Source organism: Mirounga angustirostris, unplaced genomic scaffold (genome assembly GCF_029215605.1).
Source record: "Mirounga angustirostris isolate CCGP_5_RB_7025 unplaced genomic scaffold, mMirAng1.0.hap1 SCAF_3, whole genome shotgun sequence".
Taxonomy (NCBI): domain Eukaryota; kingdom Metazoa; phylum Chordata; class Mammalia; order Carnivora; family Phocidae; genus Mirounga; species Mirounga angustirostris.
Genome location: NW_026991711.1, coordinates 139,453,441 through 139,472,553, shown reverse-complemented (window position 1 = coordinate 139,472,553; position 19,113 = coordinate 139,453,441). Strand labels below are relative to the sequence as shown.

The following is a 19,113-nucleotide window of genomic DNA, read 5'->3' as shown; positions in this document are numbered from 1 at the left end:
CCCCCTCCGTTCCGCGCTCGGTGCAGAAGACCGGGTGAAGGGGCACGTAAGGGCGGCCGGCGTTTCTGCGAGGGCAGCGGGCGGTGCGAGTGAAGCTGGGCGCCGGGGTGGGGGCGGGGGTGGGGGGGCTGGGGACAGGTCGCGTCTACGCTCCGCAAGGGCGCGGGGCTCCGCAGCCGCCGCAGCGGGACGCCCCAGTGGTCCCCGCTGCTCCCCGCCCTCCCCGGGAGGGGGTCGCAACCGCGGCAGGACGAACTAGGAGGTGTTCGCCGCCGCGGGCGGAACTGGGGGAGGCGTGTTCCCTGCGGTTTCCAAACGGGCGCCACGCAGGCAAGAAGCCAGAAGATGGGGACCAGGGGGGAAAGTGTAAAGGCTGCAGTGCGGGCCGCGACCGTTTGCGCCCGGCCTTCGCCGCCATGACTCTCCCTCCCCCACACCGCAGGCCTTCGCCCGGGCTTCTCAGCCCCGCTGACTGTCCAGGTCACCTCGGGGCGGGGGTGGGCGCTTTGGAGAAGCGGATCGCCACCGCTCAGATGCACGGGCCCGGGAGTGGTGAGGGGAGGCCAGCGGCCAGGCCACCTCTGAGTGTGTCGCGGACAGAGCTCTGGGGGCCGAGCTGCAGGAGACTCCCAGGGGCGGGAGAAGCGACCAGGGCAGGAAAGTGCTCAGCCAGGCTCCAAGCCCCGCCGGCTGCCTCTCTGACCACCAGGCTGTCCTGAGGGAGGCCATGAGGAGGCGAGGTCCAGGGGGCCATTCGGGGGCATCCCCATCAGCTTCTCCAGCGCCCCCCCCAACTCCCAGGGACCCTTACGTCACCTCTTTTGGCGACCTTCCTTGATTTCTTCCCCCCTGCCCCCACTCCTGCTTTCTCCTCTCAGTGGCCTGAACTCGGATGGGGCAGGAGGGAGGGCAAGCACTGGGTTTTAGCTCAGGTTCTCTAGAGCCTTGAGCAGAATAGAGTCTCGATAAATATTTGTTGATTGAAGGAATGAATAAATGAGGGAGCAGAGAGAAGAGGCCAAAGGCTCCTGAAGCGCCCAGGGCTGCTGATGGGAGGGCAAGCAGGGACGGGGCCAGCAAGGCCAGAGAGGTTCAGTTTCTGGGGGGAGGAAAGCAGGGGTCAGGAAACGTCTGCCTTAACTGCCACCTTTAGTCAGGAGGCAAGGGATGGAGGGCCTCCCCTGAGGCAGTGACTTGTTGTCAGGGTCTGGCGGGGTGCAGTCCCCAGCTGGCATGCTGTGCAGGGGCAGGGGTGGGAGGGGCACTGGTTCTTCCCTGGGCTGGTTTCTCCCCACATCCATCGTTCAGAGCCCAGTTCTCCACTGCCTCTGGATCTGCCAAGAAACACTCCCACCCAGTGCAGAAGGGATGGACCAGAGATTGTACAGCCTCTATGCTGTTCAGGTCTCTAGAGGAGAGGAAATGGGATGAAGGAAAGGAGGGCAGAGGTTTCCCAGGAATTTGACCAGATCTGCAAGCAGAGAAAAGAGTCCCAAGCCTGCAGAGTTGAGGGACCTGGTCCCAGAGAGGCACCCAGGACAGTGACAGAATAGTGTCTCTGACAGATTGATGAGGGAGGCAGCTGGGAGGCTGGTCTCAGGCAGTGGGCTCCAGATCTTTTGGGAAGTAGTTTTGGAGGACGGGAGGCAGGGGTAGGGACACAGGGCCTTGTGGTCTATAAGCCTCCAGACCTAAGGGTGCTGTGGGAAACTTGCAGACTCAGGTTCTAACTAGCCTCCTCCCCTCCCACAGCCACCATTTCCCCAAGGGGAGAGGCTGTATTGCCTCCTGGTTTGAATACCTTCTCTGTCATTAATTGGTGGTGTGACCACAGGCAAGTTACTGGTCCATTTTGTGCCTCAATTTCCTCATCCATAAAATAGGGACAGTCCTACCCTAATGGTTGTTGGGAAGATTGAGTTAGTATGTGTGAGGCTCACTCTAGAGTTTAAAGTTCTGCCTATTAGGTGTTCTGGTTAACAGGAAGGAGTGGTGAGTCTGCAGACCAGCCTTGCTCCTTTCCTGAGCCACCCTAGCCTCCCTTGCCATTGCTCTCAGAGCCCCCAAGGCCAGACCCCAGAGCGTCAGTTGGTCCAGGCCTGAGGTCAAGGGAGAAGGCTCTACTGAGACATGCCTGGGCAGAGCCCGGCAGCAGGCAAGGCGGAGTGGGAGCGTGACGTGCAGCCTGCTCTGCTTCCAGAAAAGCAAAAAGGAAAGGAAAAAAAGCCTTATCTTGCGCATTCTCTACATCTCTGGCATTGTGCTAGGCACGAGGAAACCTAAGGGAAGAAGAGGAAAAAGTAAGTCTCTTACTTCGTTTGACCCTCACAGGGAGTTGCCTGCCTGCATTCTGCATCATTCCTGTTTCATAGCTGAGAAGACAGAAGCTGAAAGTGGTTAAACAACTCGCCCAAGGTCACGAAACTAAAACATCCAGAGCCAAGATTAGAATCCAGATGAGATGAATCTGTCCCTAGGTTGGAGGTCCTCAGCTCAGTCCTCCCTCCTCCTCTCCCCCCAACCCCCAGTAGTGGCCCTGGAAATGCTTCCCACATTTTGGTGGTGAGTGACCTGGGAGAACTAAAGGATCAGGGAGCCCAGTAGAGCCCTGCAGACCACATGCTACCTCCTTCACCAACACGCTCCGCATTCCAACCTCTAAAATTAAAGCAGCAGGTTATCCAACTCCTCCTGGCTAGAGCTCAGGTAAATAATCAATAGATCTCTGCATCTCAGTTTTCTCTTCTATAAAATGGGTATGCATATAGCAATAGAAATTGTTTCGTGTGAGCAGCTTGTACGAGAAATAAAGCCCTTTAAAGTCTGCTTGGCATATAGTTAGCATTTAGGAAATACACTCATTGTAGTTAATTTTCCTGTCTTCCCTGGCTGAGCAGACAAGAGAAAGCCTGCTGGGCGGGAGATCTGGCTTGGACACACTCAAGTGTGTGAACCCTGCACGTCAGTTTCTGGTCTGAGCCTCGGTTGCCAATTTTGAAATTTATGGGCAGTTCTAGGGCTCCTCTTGGTGATTGCACAGGGCTGGTCTGGGGGTGCGCGGGACTCCACGGCTACAGAGCCTTTGGGCTGCCTGCACTGGTGTTGACTGCTTCATGGGTGGTCTTCGCATCAAGTGTAGTGACAATATTCTTAAAGCACTGTGGTCCGAGGTGCGGGGTGGGGGTGGGGGCCCAGGAGAGGAATGGCGCTTTCAACCCCGCCCGGAAATCATCCTGATGCGGACCCTGACCGCCTGCACGTGGGGACTCCCAACGCAAGCAATCCATAGGAACCAGTGGGATGTTGGAAGGGTTCCAGGTGAGGCAGAGCGGCTGGCCCAGGGGACTGGGGCCACTGGCTGTGCCAGACAAGTTCAGGTTTAAGCTTCTGGAATCTTCTATCGAAAACCTTAGTTTTCCCACATGGGAAAAGGGCCTCTATATCTGCCTTGCTTAGACTCTTGAAAGTCTGCAATCAGACATACTCCTAGTTGGTCTTACCCAAGTCCTACCTGCAAGTGTCTTCTTAGTACATCATTGGTGTTTATCATGGAGATTGAACCCCGATGAGCCATGTGCACTGGAAACTTTAATACTTTGAAAACTGAACAGTGGCAGACCTCACTTGTGGTTCCGGAGCCCCAGCAGCCTTTGTGGTTGGTGACCCGCCGTATTTCTGACCTCTGTCCTCGGCTTGCTGTGCAAACCTGAGCTCTCCCCAGCGCGGAGCTCCCCGCGCGGTTTCTGAGGCTAGAGAGGATAGGGTCGGCTGCCTGGTGGGGAAGGGCAGAGGTCCAGATGCTCAGGGACTTGGCCCTAAAAGTGGCGAGCTGCCCTGCCGAGAATCCTACATTCCCCAACCGGCGCACGTGGGTCAGGATGCCAGAGCCCGGTCCCGCCGCGAGGAGCTCACAATGCGGCGGGTTCAAGAGCCTGGAACCAGCAGAGTGCCGCCTGGGTGCCCCTACTCTCCCCAGACCAGCGGATCCTGACCCACTGCGGCCTCGCAGGCCCAGAATGGGGACGGGACCACGGGCGCGATCCTGGTACCCCTGACGTGGAGCAGGACCACGCCTGCTGGCTTATACGGGCTCCCAGACTCGCGGCCCCGGCGAAAATCTACGGGGGCTTCCAGTCTCTCGCACAACTCTGGCCCTGAGCGTTAGTGACCTTGTAGGGCCAGAGGTTTGTTTGTTTGTTTGTTTTTGTTTTTGTTTTGTTTTTAAGAGAAAGGAAAGGAGAATAAACGTTTGTTTCGGACCCGATGGTCATTCCTAGTCTCACGGCCACTTTCGGTTCCGTCTCCGTTTATCTTTGAAGAAACAGAAGCTAAAGAAGGTCATGGATGCACTGAATCCCACAAACCAGGGGACTTCAGGGAGGGCCCGCAGCCGCGTGCGCGGAGGAAGCCGAGGGCTTGTTGGGAGCGGCCCTGGACCCGCAGCCTCTGCGATTTTCCAAGCCGCCAGACGTAGTCAGTTGCGCGGCGAGGGTCGGAGAAGCCCGGGATTGGCCAGACTCAGTGAGAGGGGTTGTGGCTTCGGCAGCCGCCAGGCCTCGCTGGAAAGGGGCGCTGGGGCAGGCAGGGCCCCACCGCGAGCTGGGCGGGCAGAGCCGCCAAAGTGTTTCCAGCGGTGGACGCGCCCTCCTTGTGACCTGCGGGCCTGAGATCCGGGGACAGGGACGGATGGCTAGAAAAGCTTCCCTGGGGATGCCCGGACGCATCTGGAGATTTTCTGAAAAGTGCTGGCTCCCCAGATACTGCTCTGGGGAGAAGGGAGCCTCACCTTTTCAGAGGGCCGTCATTCTGGAGGGGCTTTTTATAACGTGCCAGCGGTGTTTGTGGGGGCCAAGTTTCTTCTTACCGTGCCTGAACTTCACACAGCCCCAAGGACCTCGGTTGTTGTAGGTGGGCACGCGTCCCCAACCGCAGGGCAAAGGGTCATTAGAAGTTGGGACTCTGGCAACGCCCAGGTTTTCTGTCTAGCTGCTTTTCTAAAGTTCATCGGTAGAGGAGGGTTTGGACTATCGCAGCTCAAGTCCCTGCAAAAGCGCCTGTCCCTGGGCCGGCTTCCCCACCCCCTCTTTCTTCTTTCAGCGATCTGCCCCACCATTAATAGCTGCGTTGAGATCCTTGTACTGAGTCCAGGCCATCACTAAGGAGGGCTCTAGGGAAACAGTGTGGGCCTGAGACTGGCCCCCGGCTTCCCCTTGGCCAAGTCTGAGCCCCCATTTCCACCTGCACCATTTACTTGCTGTGAGACCTTGGGCAAGTTACTCAACTTTTCTCAGTGTCCTTCTCTGTAGGATGGGGATGAGCGATAGTCCTACTTCAAAGAAGGGTCATAAGGACTTCATGAGTTATTTCACGTCACACAGAAAGCAGTGTGCTTTATAGGAGGCCCGCCGTATGTCATTTCCCTTTATGCGCACATCAGGGCAATCCCAAGATCCTCTGTCTCCTGTGCTAACGCATAGGCAGGATGAGACCCAGATGATCAGGATCCGGGGGGTCAAAAGTAGTCCAAGGGGCTTAAAAAATGCCAAGCAGGCTTTGGCCTAAATGACTTGAGAAAAATTCATTTTCACTTCCATAATCCAAGGTCCCCTTTCTGCTCTTTCTGCCGTGAAACCTCTTTTTTCTTCCCTCCCTATCTCCCCATCGCCCCTCCCTCCCTCTCTCTCTTTCTTTCTTTTAACATTAAGGTAACATTAGCTACTTCCACCTTCCAGAAACCCAGTTCAAAGGGCAAAGAAAAGCAATGAGCAAATTTCTTTTTGCATATGACCCAGTGGAAATAATGCAGGTTTAGAAGTGATCTATCTGTCTTCTTTCTGGTCTCTACCAGAAAATAAAGTATAAGGGCAAATTCATTAACCTCTCTGATTCTTAATTTCCTCATCTGTAAAATGGGGATGATGATAATAATGCCTCCTTTAAAGGATCTTTGTGAAAGTTAAAAGAAATAATATATATCCAAGCACTTTGCCCTGGCAACCCAGGAGGATAGAGCCAACCATTCACAAAAACAGTAACACAAACAATAACCCTCAAACAAAGCCTAAGCAAAGAAGAGAAACCCCAAAGGACAGATATTTTCAGTGCAGAATGATTAGGGATTATTTTCATTGAGGTTGAAAGAGCAACAGAAGAAAAGGTTCAATCCCGACCTGCAGCTAACATGAATTTAAGGGAGGGGGTTCGGGACACTCAGTTATGAGAAGGGACAACTGTGCCCCATTTGCCACTCGAAAACTCAAGACATGTCTCCATCAGGCCCAGGGATATTTTCCTGTAAACACATCTCAGTTTCTCCAGTATCAATGCAGGAAATTGTCATGTATTAGAGGAGGGCTGCAGATAAAACATGGTCAAAGCATGATAAAACTGCAGAGTTATTCCAAATATGCTGAAGTGTACTTTCAAAATAGGGGGAAAACCCAGAACCATTTTTTCTCATGCTATCAGCTATGGAAGTGAATATTTGTATAGCTTCTCATTTTATTTTATTTATTTATTTAATTTTTAAAAAATATTTTATTTATTTATTTGACAGAGAGAAAGACAGCAAGAGAGGGAACACAAGCAGGGGGAGTGGGAGAGGGAGAAGCAGGCTTCCCGCTGAGCAGAGAGCCCGATGCAGGCTCAATCCCAGGACCCTGGGATCATGACCTGAGCCGAAGGCAGATGCTTAATGACTGAGCCACCCAGGCGCCCCTACCTTCTCATTTTAAAGTCTCTTTGCCCCATATATATGTATATCTATTTTGCATATGTAGGTGCAAATTTCCATTTTGTTTTCCATTTTGTGCAAGGAGGTTTTAACTTAATCAAATCATTGATTTCTTTTATTCAGAGTTCCCATTCAAAATCAGAAATAACAAAAATTTTTCTTTCTCTGTTCTTCACATAAAAAACCCCAACCTGTCCAACAAAATAGAACTTATCGCTTCTAGTTAATTTTGTAAAATCCATTCAGTTATTCTTTGAGTTGTGCTTTCCATCTTCTTAAAAATATGAACCAATCAATTATATTAGCCATATGGCTTGATCATAACAGCTAATTTCCATTTCATAATGTAATTGTTGTTTAAACACTGACAGTTTATTAGTCAAGGTGTTTAGGAAAGTTCTCTGTAGCTCTATCTCTTTTAAATGATGATTGAAATAACCATAAAAACTCCAAGTCATTAGACTATTAGTTTCATGGTTTTAGATTCTGTGGCTCCTCAGCATTAAATATCTCCAAGGAGAATGTTCCACTTGCTCTGTGGTCCTGGGATCGCAGCGTGGATTATCCAGAGTAGCTTGGGTTTCTTTGCCACACAGAGGCTTGCAAGGCAAGTTTGATGTAATGGGAGGGGCTCACAGACTATTCAGTGGTGTTGGACATAACTGAGTGCTGGCTGGAAAGGCTGCATGGTCACACATTACTGCAAACAAAACATGTCATCCTTCAGTGATCTTAATGCTTTGTCCATTAAATGTATTCCCTCATGTAAGTGACAGTGAATTTAACTGGTAAACAGATGTTCCCCACTATCATCTCAGAATTAGAAGGCTGTGGTTAAGGGGCGCCTGGGTGGCTCAGTCGTTAGGCGTCTGCCTTCGGCTCGGGTCCTGATCCCAGGGTCCTGGGATCGAGCCCCGCGTTGGGCTCCCTGCTCCATGGGAAGCCTGCTTCTCCCTCTCCCACTCCCCCTGCTTGTGTTCCCTCTCTCGCTCTGTCTCTCTCTGTCAAATAAATAAATAAAATCTTAAAAAAAAAAAAAGTCTGTGGTTTATGCTTTGCTTTAAGCTCTGGATTTCTTATTTCCCTAAGTATTTTCCAGAGTCATTTCTGGTTTCTGCTCCCACCCATCTGAGTTTTGGTTCTGTTGTGGCCTTACTCTTGGTTTAGGGAGTGAATGCTTCTGACACTGTAATATACTTCTTATGGGTCTCTACAAAAATGCACATATAATACATGAAAAGAGATGTTGAACAGGGGCGCCTGGGTAACTCAGGTCATGATCTTAGGGTCGTGGGATCTAGCCCTGCATTTGACTCCATGCTCAGCAGGGAGTTTGCTTGGGATTCTCTTTCTCCCTCGGCACCCTCCCCCACCCCTGCACACACACACACACACACACACTCCCTCTCTCTCAAATAACAAATAAATAAATCTTTAAAAAAATAGATATAGAACTTAACACTAAAACATGCTATATTTAAGGTAATTTGGCCTTAATGTAGTCTGACTTTAATTTAGGGTGAGGTTTTAATGAGCTGCTGTATATCTTTCTGTTTAAAATACAAGAAACCCACCAGGTCAGCTTGTCTCCCAGAAGATGGGATTTAAATGCCAGATGGATAGTTGGCTGATTAAAAGATAAAAAGTTTTGACTTTAAGTCCATTTTTGAAATGTGAAATCTTTTTTGTAAGGTAGCCTACTCTCAACTAGAATTTTAAAAAATTTACATTAAGGTTATACATTTTGTTAGTCATTTATCATCTATTATTGATCATATTTTCTGATAAAGGCATCCCATTCAGGCATGCTACCTTGAAAGTAACTGTTAAGAGCTTGAGTAGAATTTGCAGATCTAGCCCTTAAGGAGAGATATTTATCTTGAGCTCCTTCCATCATCATTGCTTGGTTATCGGACCACAGATGGGTGGATGGGCTTAGCATTAGGCCTCTGCTCTCAGAACAATGAACTTGCTGACACTTTATCAAAAGAACTAAGTACCCTCCCCAAAGGCCTACCATATGAGGTACAATGATAAGTAATCCAATAATTGAGAGTGGCTATCTGCCTTGCAATAGTAGGTGCTCATAAAATGATTTGTGCATGGGTAGATGTCTTAGATCTTTCATTTTTTCATATTATTTATTTATTTATTTAATAACATTAGTAAAATATAACACCTTAAAGAAAATTTACTTATCTGTTCCGTTTGACATTTGGGTTGTATCCAGTTTTAGGCTATTTTGATTAATGTCACTATGAATAACCTTGTGTATGTTTTTTGGTGCACATATGTGTCCTTCTCTGGTGGTATAATATGTAGGACTGGAATTTCTGAGTGATTTTTAGGATTATCATGTATTATTGATTTCATTTCCTGATAAAGATTATGTAATAATCTTCCAATGGCATCCCACCTAACTCGGAAGAAAACAGTCATTTAGCAGTTTTGTTAAGTTCTAGCTGAAGGTCAAAGGCAAGTGATTTTTCGCCATCTCTCACGTCAGCAGAAACCAGACAACGTGAGGCATAAACACTAAAGGCATGGAGCCGGGAACAGGAGGCCTGAGTGTCCAGCCCAGCCGTGCTAGTATCTAGCCAGTGTTTATTTTGACATGGGCAAGTCACTCACTTTTCTGGACCTCAGTTTCTTTCTTCCCCAGGTGAAGGAACTGTATAGAAAGTCTCTGGGTTATCTATCAGGTCTAACATTCTGAGACTCTATATTTATTTTTCCTACAGAGCCTTCCCCGGAGCGATCCAGAAATTTCCACACGGAACTCAGCAACTTTTTCTCTAGACCTGTTCATCTTCCTACATCCCTTTTCTCAGTTTCTTGGCACACCATCTTGCATGCATTCATTCAGCACACACTAGACTGAGCACATGGTAGGATCCAGTGACTGCTCCAGGTGTTTGTGATATGGCCATAAAATCCCTGTCCTGAAGAGCCTCATATATTCTAGTGGGGGGAGATAGATGGTGATGGAATTATATAATATGGCATGAGAGCTATAGAGAAAGATGTAGCAATGAAGGGGGTAGGGAACGCTGGTAAGGATGATGTAGTTTTAATAGGGTGGCCAGCAAAGGCCTCACTGGGGAAGTGACACTCAAGGGTAGATACCTGGAAGTTGTCCCTAATCCATCCCATTTGATACCCTCCCCATGCCCAATCATCTGGCGAGCCCCCCAATTTCACCATGTAATATTTCTCTTTATTTCTTCCCCTAACTACCAACACCCATGTTCAGGCACTTATCATCTCCTCTGTGGATTACTACAACACTCTCCTAACTATTCCCTGCCTCCTGTCTTGTTTTCCCAAATAATTTTCTACAAGGCCATACCAGAGAGATTTATCTGAAAGGCACATCTCATGATGTCATTTTGCTCAAGACCTAACAATGGCTCCTTGCTCTCAACAAGGTAAAGCCCCAATGCCCTAAGGAGTCATTTAAGCCCTTTGTGGTCTGGCCCCTGGTTATATCTCTAGCCCCATCTCTCACCCTTGATGTCTCTGTCCCAAAGCAGAATTTTCCCCTCCATTCACAGCATTACACCAGAATGCTGGTATCTCCCTTTATATGCCAGTGAAGGTCCTACTTTTATTTTAAGATCCATTTTAGTAATCACTTCCTCCCGATGATTTCCAAATTCTACATCCTACCCAGATAGACTGGGTGCCCCTCCTCTGTGGCCTCGTGACACCGTGTACACATCTTTTTAAAATCACTTTATTGGGGCACCTGGGTGGCTCAGTCGTTAAGCGTCTGCCTTCGGCTCAGGTCATGATCCCAGGGTCCTGGGATCAAGCCTTGCATCGGGCTCCCTGCTAAGTGGGGAGCCTACTTCTCCCTCTCCCACTCCCCCTGCTTGTGTTCCCTCTCTCGCTGTATCTCTCTCTGTCAAATAAATAAATAATCTTTAAAACAAAATAAAATCACTTTATTTGTCACATTGTTCTGATATGACCTAGAAAGGCTCAGTTTCCCCTGCTAGACTATGAACTTTCTGAGCATAGAATCATGTCTTCTTCATTTTTATAATCTTGGCTGCAACGAGTCAATCGGTGACTTCATTTGGGTTCTGATCCTCCCTTTCCCTCCCCCTGACTGTAAGCCAACCATGATGATTTATAACTTGTGGTTAAAAGACAGATATGGGAAATAGTCCCATTTTAAGGCTGAGTTCAACTCAAGTTAATTATCAAAGAGTCATAGATTTTTAGACTTGGGAGAACAATTCCAGGTGAATTCAACTACAGTTCCAGGTGAATTCAATTCCAGGTGAATTCAACTACCTACCTGACACTTGAAGGTCCTTCTTCAACATTTCTGCAAGTTGTGGGGTTTTAGAGTCCTTCCAGTATGGTGTGATGGTGATAGGAGTGTGGGGAACCCTTAGCTGACTAGAGGCTTCCTCTTTTCTCCTCTCCTGTGGTTCAGAATGCTGTGTGTGGTAATATTGAAGCAGGAAGTTATTTGTATTAGAACACATATGTATTTACATACACATACACACAAACACACACAGTGTAAATTTAAATCTGTAAATTGCTTAAGATGATGAACGGCAGGCTATTACCTAAAATGTTAAACATAAGTTAGGGACTGAGCGAGTACCCAGAGAGAAAATTATTTGTAATTTGAAGTTAAAACCATCTGTCAAAGCAAGAGGCCCAGAGTAAAAAGCAAATGGGTAGGTAGACCCCATAGATGGATGGCGAGGGACAGGAACCCAGCCAGGCAAGGGACTGCCAGCTGGAACTGACAGTCTGGGCACCGTCTAGCTCTACAACCAGAAGAGGGGACTATAAGCCTTGAGTTAGCCATACTCCACTGCAGAAACTTTGAGTACCACTTCGAGAGTTTTGTGAGGAACACTACTTACTTGTGCATATCCCAACTAGACTCGATGCACTTAGCTGCTTCAGCTTGCATTTTACCTATGAGTCAAGAGCTTCTCTCTCCCTATCTTCTTTTTTGCTCTCTGATCTTTTTTTTTTAAAGACTTTATTTATTTATTTGACAGAGAGAGACACAGCGAGAGAGGGAACAGAAGCAGGGGGAGTGGGAGAGGGAGAAGCAGGCTTCCTGCGGCACGGGGAGTCTGATGCAGGGCTCGATCCCAGGACCCTGGGACTATGATGTGAGCCAAAGGCAGACACTTAACGACTGAGCCACCCAGGCGCCCCTTCTCTTTTGCTCGCTGATCTTAATAAGAAAATAAAGGCACATCTGTGGGTATAAGGAATAGCAAACTCTTAAAGAATCAGAATTCTTTAAATTCTGCCTTTGCCCCTTGTTCTTAGTCTCTAAATAGTTTGGGGTAAAGACTGTCTATTACAAAGGAAAGTATTGAAGTTAAAAAGCAGAAAACTTACTTGGTCCAGAAGTCATTCCATCCATCTTAGCACAGCCTCTTTGGTAGTTATCCCTTGGTTGAGTTGAAATCTGTCTTTCTATGGCTTTCACCCACTGATCCTGTCTAACCCAGGTCCACACAGAACAAATCCAAATGACTGCACATTATGATCCTTGAGTCTTTCCAGACAGCTTGTTTGTGATTAGAAGTCATTGAACTCAAGTGGGGCGCCTGGGTGGTGCAGTCAGGTTAAGTGTCTGACTCTCGGTTTCAGCTCAGGTCGTGATCTCAGGGTCGCGATCTCAGGGTCATGAGATTGAGCCCCACGTCGGGCTCCGCACTCAGCGGGGAGTCTGCTTGAGATTCTCTCTCCCTCTCCCTCTGCCCTTCCCACTCATGCTCTCTCTTTCTTGCTCTCTAAAATAAATAAATAAATCTTAAAAAGAAGAAGTCACTGAGCTTATGAATACCGTATGCTTAGCCCATGCTGGCCCCTGGTTGCACCTCACAAATGGCAGCTGTTTATTATTAGCTGTATTATCAGACTGCCTTTGAGCCATTCTTTTCTTCATAAGTCAAGCCCTTTTAGGTTCACTGATGTCACAGAATTAACCAAAACAGAGGCTCCTCCTTCAGTACATCAACAGCTTTATATGTAGAGGTTAGACACGAGGGTGCTGGACAGCTGGAGATGTCCTTCCTTTACCCTCCATTACCTGTACCTTACCTTTGTTAAGTTACCAAATCATTCTTAAAGACTTGGCTCAAGGTATTTCTTCTTTGAGTCTCTTTTCCCTCCTCCAAGGAGAACTGATCACTCCATTTCTTCACTTGACTTGAGATTGAATCCTATCTGTATTTCTTTTAGGTCTTTCCCTGCCCCCACCCCGACTTACCCAATATTTAGAATGCTGAACTTCTCTTGGTATCTGTCCTGTCAAGCAGAATGCCTGGAAAATAGCATGTGATAAATATTTATTAATGGAATGATAACATTTTTGGGTATCAGTTTATACAATATTTATTTATGCTGTATTATCTTTAATTAAATACCAAGACTCTTCCATTCATGTCACCTAGAAATCATTTCACCCACTGCTGTGTTTGGCCACCAGTCTCTTGCCTCTCTCTCTTCAGCAATGGTGAGGTGGAGAGCTTTTCCTTGGGGAAGAGAAATCTATGTTTCGTTGCCTTTGCCAATAACAAAAATGTTGGGGAGTTGGGTAACAAAGCTGTTGCCACTGACATCTTTCACATGACCACATCAAAAGAACCAGGGTGTCTCTTTTTATTTGTGGTCACACCAATTCTTCCCAGGTTAGCACCTCCAGTCACATACACAGTTCACCCGTGTCAAACTTGATGAAGTTGCTAATCTTACCAGTCTCCAAATCAATCTGAATGGTGTTCCCCTTGATGAGGGACCCAGCGTAGTGATGGTGTGAGAATCATGAGTCACCAGACGAGAGATTCCTTTTGTTGTCACAAAGATCTTTCTCACTTTGCGCAACCTGTACTGGGCCACTCTTGGTGTCATACAATCTGTGGAAATTCTCTACAGTCTTGTCAGTGCTGACAATATCCATAAACCAGTAGGGCAGGTTATATCAGTTTGGACCTTGCCATCAATCTTAATGAACTGCTGCATGCAGATCTTCATTTCGTCTTCTGTTAGGGCATGCTTAAATCTGTTCCTTAGGAAAATGACAAGAGGAAGATATTCTTTCAGCTTGTGAGGACTGGCGGATGGGCATCCTTGCAAACACACTGGTCAGTTTATCCAGCTTCCAAAGCTTTGCAGTTGCTACACAGTCCAGATGCTCCATGGGACCAAAGCCAGGCTGCACTAGCCATGAAAAGAAGACTGCTGGGGCAGCTGGCTGGCTCAGTCGGAAGAGTGTGCCACTCTTGACCTCAGGGTTGTGAGTTCGAGCCCCACATTGGGTATAGAGATTACCTGAAGATAAAATCTTTAAAAAGGAAAGAAAAGAAGGCTGTCTTCTTCCAGTGTGCTGATAAAATAGCTAGGCTATGCAAATTTTATAGTTGGATGGACATTTAAAAAATTTCTCTATGCTTCATTCCTCCATTTCAGTGGTTCCCAACCTTGACTTTGTAGTGGAAATATGATACATCATATTTGTGTCTGGCTTAGTTCATTTAGCATAACGAAGATTCATCTATGTTTTAGCATGTCTTTTTCTTTTCCTTCTCCTCTTCCTCCTTCTTTTCTTTTTTAATATATGGTATAGGCTGTCATTTTTTTTTCTTGTGGTAAAATGTACATAACATACAATTTACCAGTTTAACCATTTTAAGTTCTATTGTATTTAAACTTGTATTGCAAGTTCTAAAAAAAGCCCTGAGGACCGAGTCCTACTCACAAAGATTCTGATGTAATTGGCCTGGGGTGCAGCCAGGGCATCAGGCTTTTAAGGATCATATCTTAGGCTGCTAATTCTGGTGTGCAACCAAAATATTCCCTTTTTGTGGATAAGGGAACTGACTTCCAGAGAGGTCATGTGTCCTGTCCATGCTACATGGTGGGTAGAGGTGAATAAAGAACACAGTTCTCCTGTAATCCATTCTAACATACTGTTCATCATATCTGAGTAGTAGTATCCATATTTGCCTCAAAGAGAGACACCCCTCTTCACTGGGGCATTGGGGAGCATCTCTTGGTACACAGGCAATGAAGTCTACTAACCTTCCACTTTTAGGACAAAAGATTGAAAGCAACTTTCGCAATTCTGAAATATTACCAAATAGTAATATTTTTGTGTGGAAAAAACTATCACTTTCCTCATTGTCATTTTAGTAAAGGGAATAATGTTACTTTTTATGACATTCAATTCCTCCTGTGGGACTTAATAAAAGTAACTTCATTTTGAATGAAAACCAAATGCAGTCTGTAAACTTTTTAATTTATGACTGAATTGGCCTTTGTCTATAAAGGATGTTTACTAGCAACCTAGGATACACTGTTTAAGGCATTTTGTTGTTGCCTCTGCCCTAGGTGAGGGAGACCCATGTTGGACCACCATCCAAATACTTGTCCAAACCTCCTAAAACTTGACTGAGTGATGTGTTTACTGATACCACTCTCCTATTTCCAACTTAGGAACTGTCAGGTCAACCCACTTACACACAGTAGAGGGATTACAGACTATTGCTGTGTGAAAGATAATTCTGAAACCCAGGAGCCTAACACATGTCTCTACTTTTTAGGAGCAGGGCTCAGATGGGTGATTCCTCAGTTCTCAGTGATGCTCCATGAGGTCACTCAGAGGTAATCAGCTGGAGGTTAGGCTGCTCTGGAGGGCCTAAGACAGGTCCACTCACATGTTTGGCTCCTGCAGGATGGTTGGAAGGTCAGGATCATCTTGGTCTGTTAACCAGATCACCTACACGTGGCCTCTCCAGTGACAGTCTCAAGGTATTAGGTCTAGGACGACCTTCTTTTTCTTCTCCTTCTCCTCTTCCTCCTTCTTTTCTTTTTTAATATATGGTATAGGCTGTCATTTTTTTTCTTGTGGTAAAATGTACATAACATACAATTTACCATTTTAACCATTTTAAAGTTTCAGTTCAGTGGCATGAAGTCAGTTCTCAGTGTAGTAAATCATCTGTCTAGTTCCAAAATGTTTTCATAGCCCCAAGCAGAAACCCTGTGCCCACTAAGGAATAACCCCCCAATCCACCTCCTTCCCAGCCCATGGTAGCCTCTAATCTACTTTCTGTCTCTAGGAATCTGCCTATTCTAGATACATCATATTTGTGTCTGGCTTAGTTCATTTAGCATAATGAAGATTCATCTATGTTTTAGCATGTGTCAGAATCTCATTCTTTTTTAAGGCTGAATAATATTCCATTGTATACATACCACATTTTGTTTATGCCTTCATCTGTTGACGGACACTTGGGTTGTTTCCACCTTTTGGCTATTGTGAATAATGCTGCAATGAACATGGGTATACAAATATCTCTTCAAGTCCCTGCTTTCAATTCCTCTGGGGATATACCTAGGAATAGAATTGCTGGATTGTACGGTCATTCTTTATTTAGCCTTTTGAGGAGCCACCAAACTGTTTTCCATAGCAGCTGCACCAATTTTATACTTCTGTCAGCAACACATGAGTGTTCCAATCTCGACACAGCTTCACCAACATACTTTGTTTTCTGTTTTTTAAAAATAATAATCATCCTAATGGGTGTAAAGTGGTGTCTTATGGTTTTGATATGTATTTTCCTAATGACTGGTGATATTGAGCATCTTTTGATGCTTATTGGACATTTATATGTTTTATTTGGAGAAATGTTTATTCAAGTCCTTTGCCCATTTTTGAATTGGGTTATTTTGTTGTTGTTAAGTTGTATATTTGGGCCTTTTACATAACAGCTCGTGGTGTTCAGAGAGGATTTCAAGACATCCAGGTGGAAGCTGTAAGGCTCCTTATGCTTAACTTCAGAAGTCCCATGACCTCACTTCTGCTGTATTTTATAGGTCATGCAGGTTACTGAGGTCAGCCCAGACTCTAGGGGAGGGGTAGCAAAAAATCTGTGGCTGTCTTTAATCTACCAGAGTACAATATTAAAATTGACTAAAACATGGGGTCCCCAGGGTGGCTCAGTCGGTTGGGCAACTGACTCTTGATTTCCCCTCAGGTCATGATCTCAGGGTCTTGAGATAGAGCCCAGTTGGGCTCCGTGTTCAGCAGGGAGTCTGCTTGAGATTCCCTCTTCCTCTCCCTCTGCCCCTCCCTCTGCTTGCACACATGCATGCTCTCTCTCTCAAAATAAATAAATAATTTTTTTTTTAAGGATTTTATTCATTCATTTGTCAGAGAGAGACAGAGCGAGCACAAGCAGGGGGAGAGGCAGAGGGAGAGGGAGAAGCAGGTTCCCCACTGAGCAGGGAGCCCGATGCGGGGCTCGATCCCAGGACCCTGGGATCATGACCTGGGCTGAAGGCAGACGCTTAACCGACTGAGTCACCCAGGTGTCTGTCTGTAAATAAATAAATCTTTAAAAAAAATAATAAAATTCACTAAAACAATCCAATTGTTTGAGTAAGAGTGATAAGTAATAGTGGCTGCTGTTACAACTTTGGACTCATACAGCTTCTTTTCTCCTGAGGTCTTGACGGGCTTTTCCCCATAAAAGCCTTCACGAGGACGGGGCGCCTGGGTGGCCCAGGTGGTTAAGTGTCCAACTCTTGATCTCGGCTCAGATCTTGATCTCGGGGTCGTGAGTTTAAGCCCCACGTTGGGCTCCACACTGGGCATAGAGCCTACTTAAAATTAAAAAAAAAAGAAAACCCTTCACTAGGGCATTGTCCTATATTTTAGATCTCTTTAATCATGGAAGAGAGGTGAGCACAGTTACTTGATTTTTAAAATCTACATAGCTGAGAGGCACCTGGGTGGCTCCATCGGTTAAGCATCTGCCTTTGGCTCAGGTCATGATCCCAGGGTCCTGGGATCGAGCCCCGCATCGGGCTCCTTGTTCGGCGGGGAGTCTGCTTCTCCCTCTCCCTCTGCCCCTCCCCCTGCTTGTGTGCTCTCTCTTTCTCAAAAATAAGTAAGTAAAATCTTGAAAAAAAATCTACTTAGCTGATCTGCTTTTTAATGACAGGGTGAGGCAGGAGGCCTGGGTTTCAAACTTGGCTCTGCCACTAATGGGCTGACTGCCCTCTCTTGGAGGATGAGCTATGGTCCTTTAGCTTCTCTTCTAGCTTGAACACAGTATTGTTTTAAGAAGGAAGATGAATTGATCAAGAATTGGCATGTAGAAAGTGTTTAAGTACAGAACAATTTGTTGCCTAGAAATATTCCCACGTGTCATTTATTCACCGGGACAGAGAAATGGCTTCAGCTTAATGGCAATTATTAATAATAAGATTAAAAAATAGCATCAATAAACACACACACAGTCACAATAGGAGCTGAAGCAAGACTGAGACAATGTCTTGGAGTGTTGAGGCAGAAGGGCAGAAAGATACGAAAGGGAGCAGCTCACAGGTCAGCCAGATGCAAGGGAACAAGGAATTCGGATTTTCTGGATCAATATCTCAGCCTAGGAGTGGTATATAGGAACAAGATCTATAAACAGTGGCTAGATTCATAAAACAAAGTAGGCAGCAAAAGGGTGGGGACAGGGCGAGGGGAGAGGGCACTGAACGTTTGTAGCATGTGTCTTTCATATGCCAAGCAAAGAGCAACCTGTTTTCATACTAAGCTTATTTGATTTTCATGGGCAACCGGAAGAGTCAGCATTATTTTACCTTCCCTCCTGTCTTGGAAATGAGGAAAGTGATGTGCAGCATTCTGTGCATGGTCCCACAGCTAGAGGCCTGGGAGCTACCAAAGCTCGTTTTTCCTACATCAAGCTGCCTTCCCCAAAGCTGCCTTTCCTTCTGAAAGGGTTCTTATTAGACATTATGACTCTCAACCTTAAAACATAATCGCTGCCCATGTTAGCGATCCGCAAAGGTCCTCTTTGAAAACGAAGAGGTTATATCCTTCTAAGCTTGGTTTGGGGGATCACTCACCAGCTGTTTCAGACTATTTGCAAAATTTTCCACCACTATCTGATTCCTTCATGTAGAGAAAAATGACCCTTAATGGAAGAGATAATTTTAGTGATTTAAGTAAGTTAGTTCTTTAAAAAGTGTGCAAGTTAGGAATGCATCTTGAGGACATCTGTACTGAGTCTTGAGCAGATGAAAGTGTCCTGTTTCTTCCCTATCTGGCTAGGACCCCTGCTTTGTATTACAGCGGGACTGCAGGCCCAGTAGCTTCTCTTAGCTCTTCCCTTGGGCCAGGGGCTTTTGTCTCTACCCTTTCCGTAGCAGAAGCAGTGGATCTTTGCCTGGGTTGCTAAATGGGAGGCTTTTCTACTCTCCTGCCTCGGAGCTGCTCAGAGCTTTTGCTTTCTATGAGAGAAGGTTTGGGAAAAGTGGGGTGTGTTTCATACTTCTCCCCCAGTGGCAACTGACCATTAGTGCATGCCTGA

At 46.4% G+C, this 19,113-nt stretch overlaps 1 pseudogene; it reads right to left on the bottom strand.

Annotated features, from left to right (window-relative positions):
- Window positions 1–13,187: 13,187 nt before the first annotated feature.
- LOC123839101 (small ribosomal subunit protein eS4-like) lies at window positions 13,188–13,877 on the bottom strand (annotated as a pseudogene).
- Between the last annotated feature and the right edge of the window lie 5,236 nt (window positions 13,878–19,113).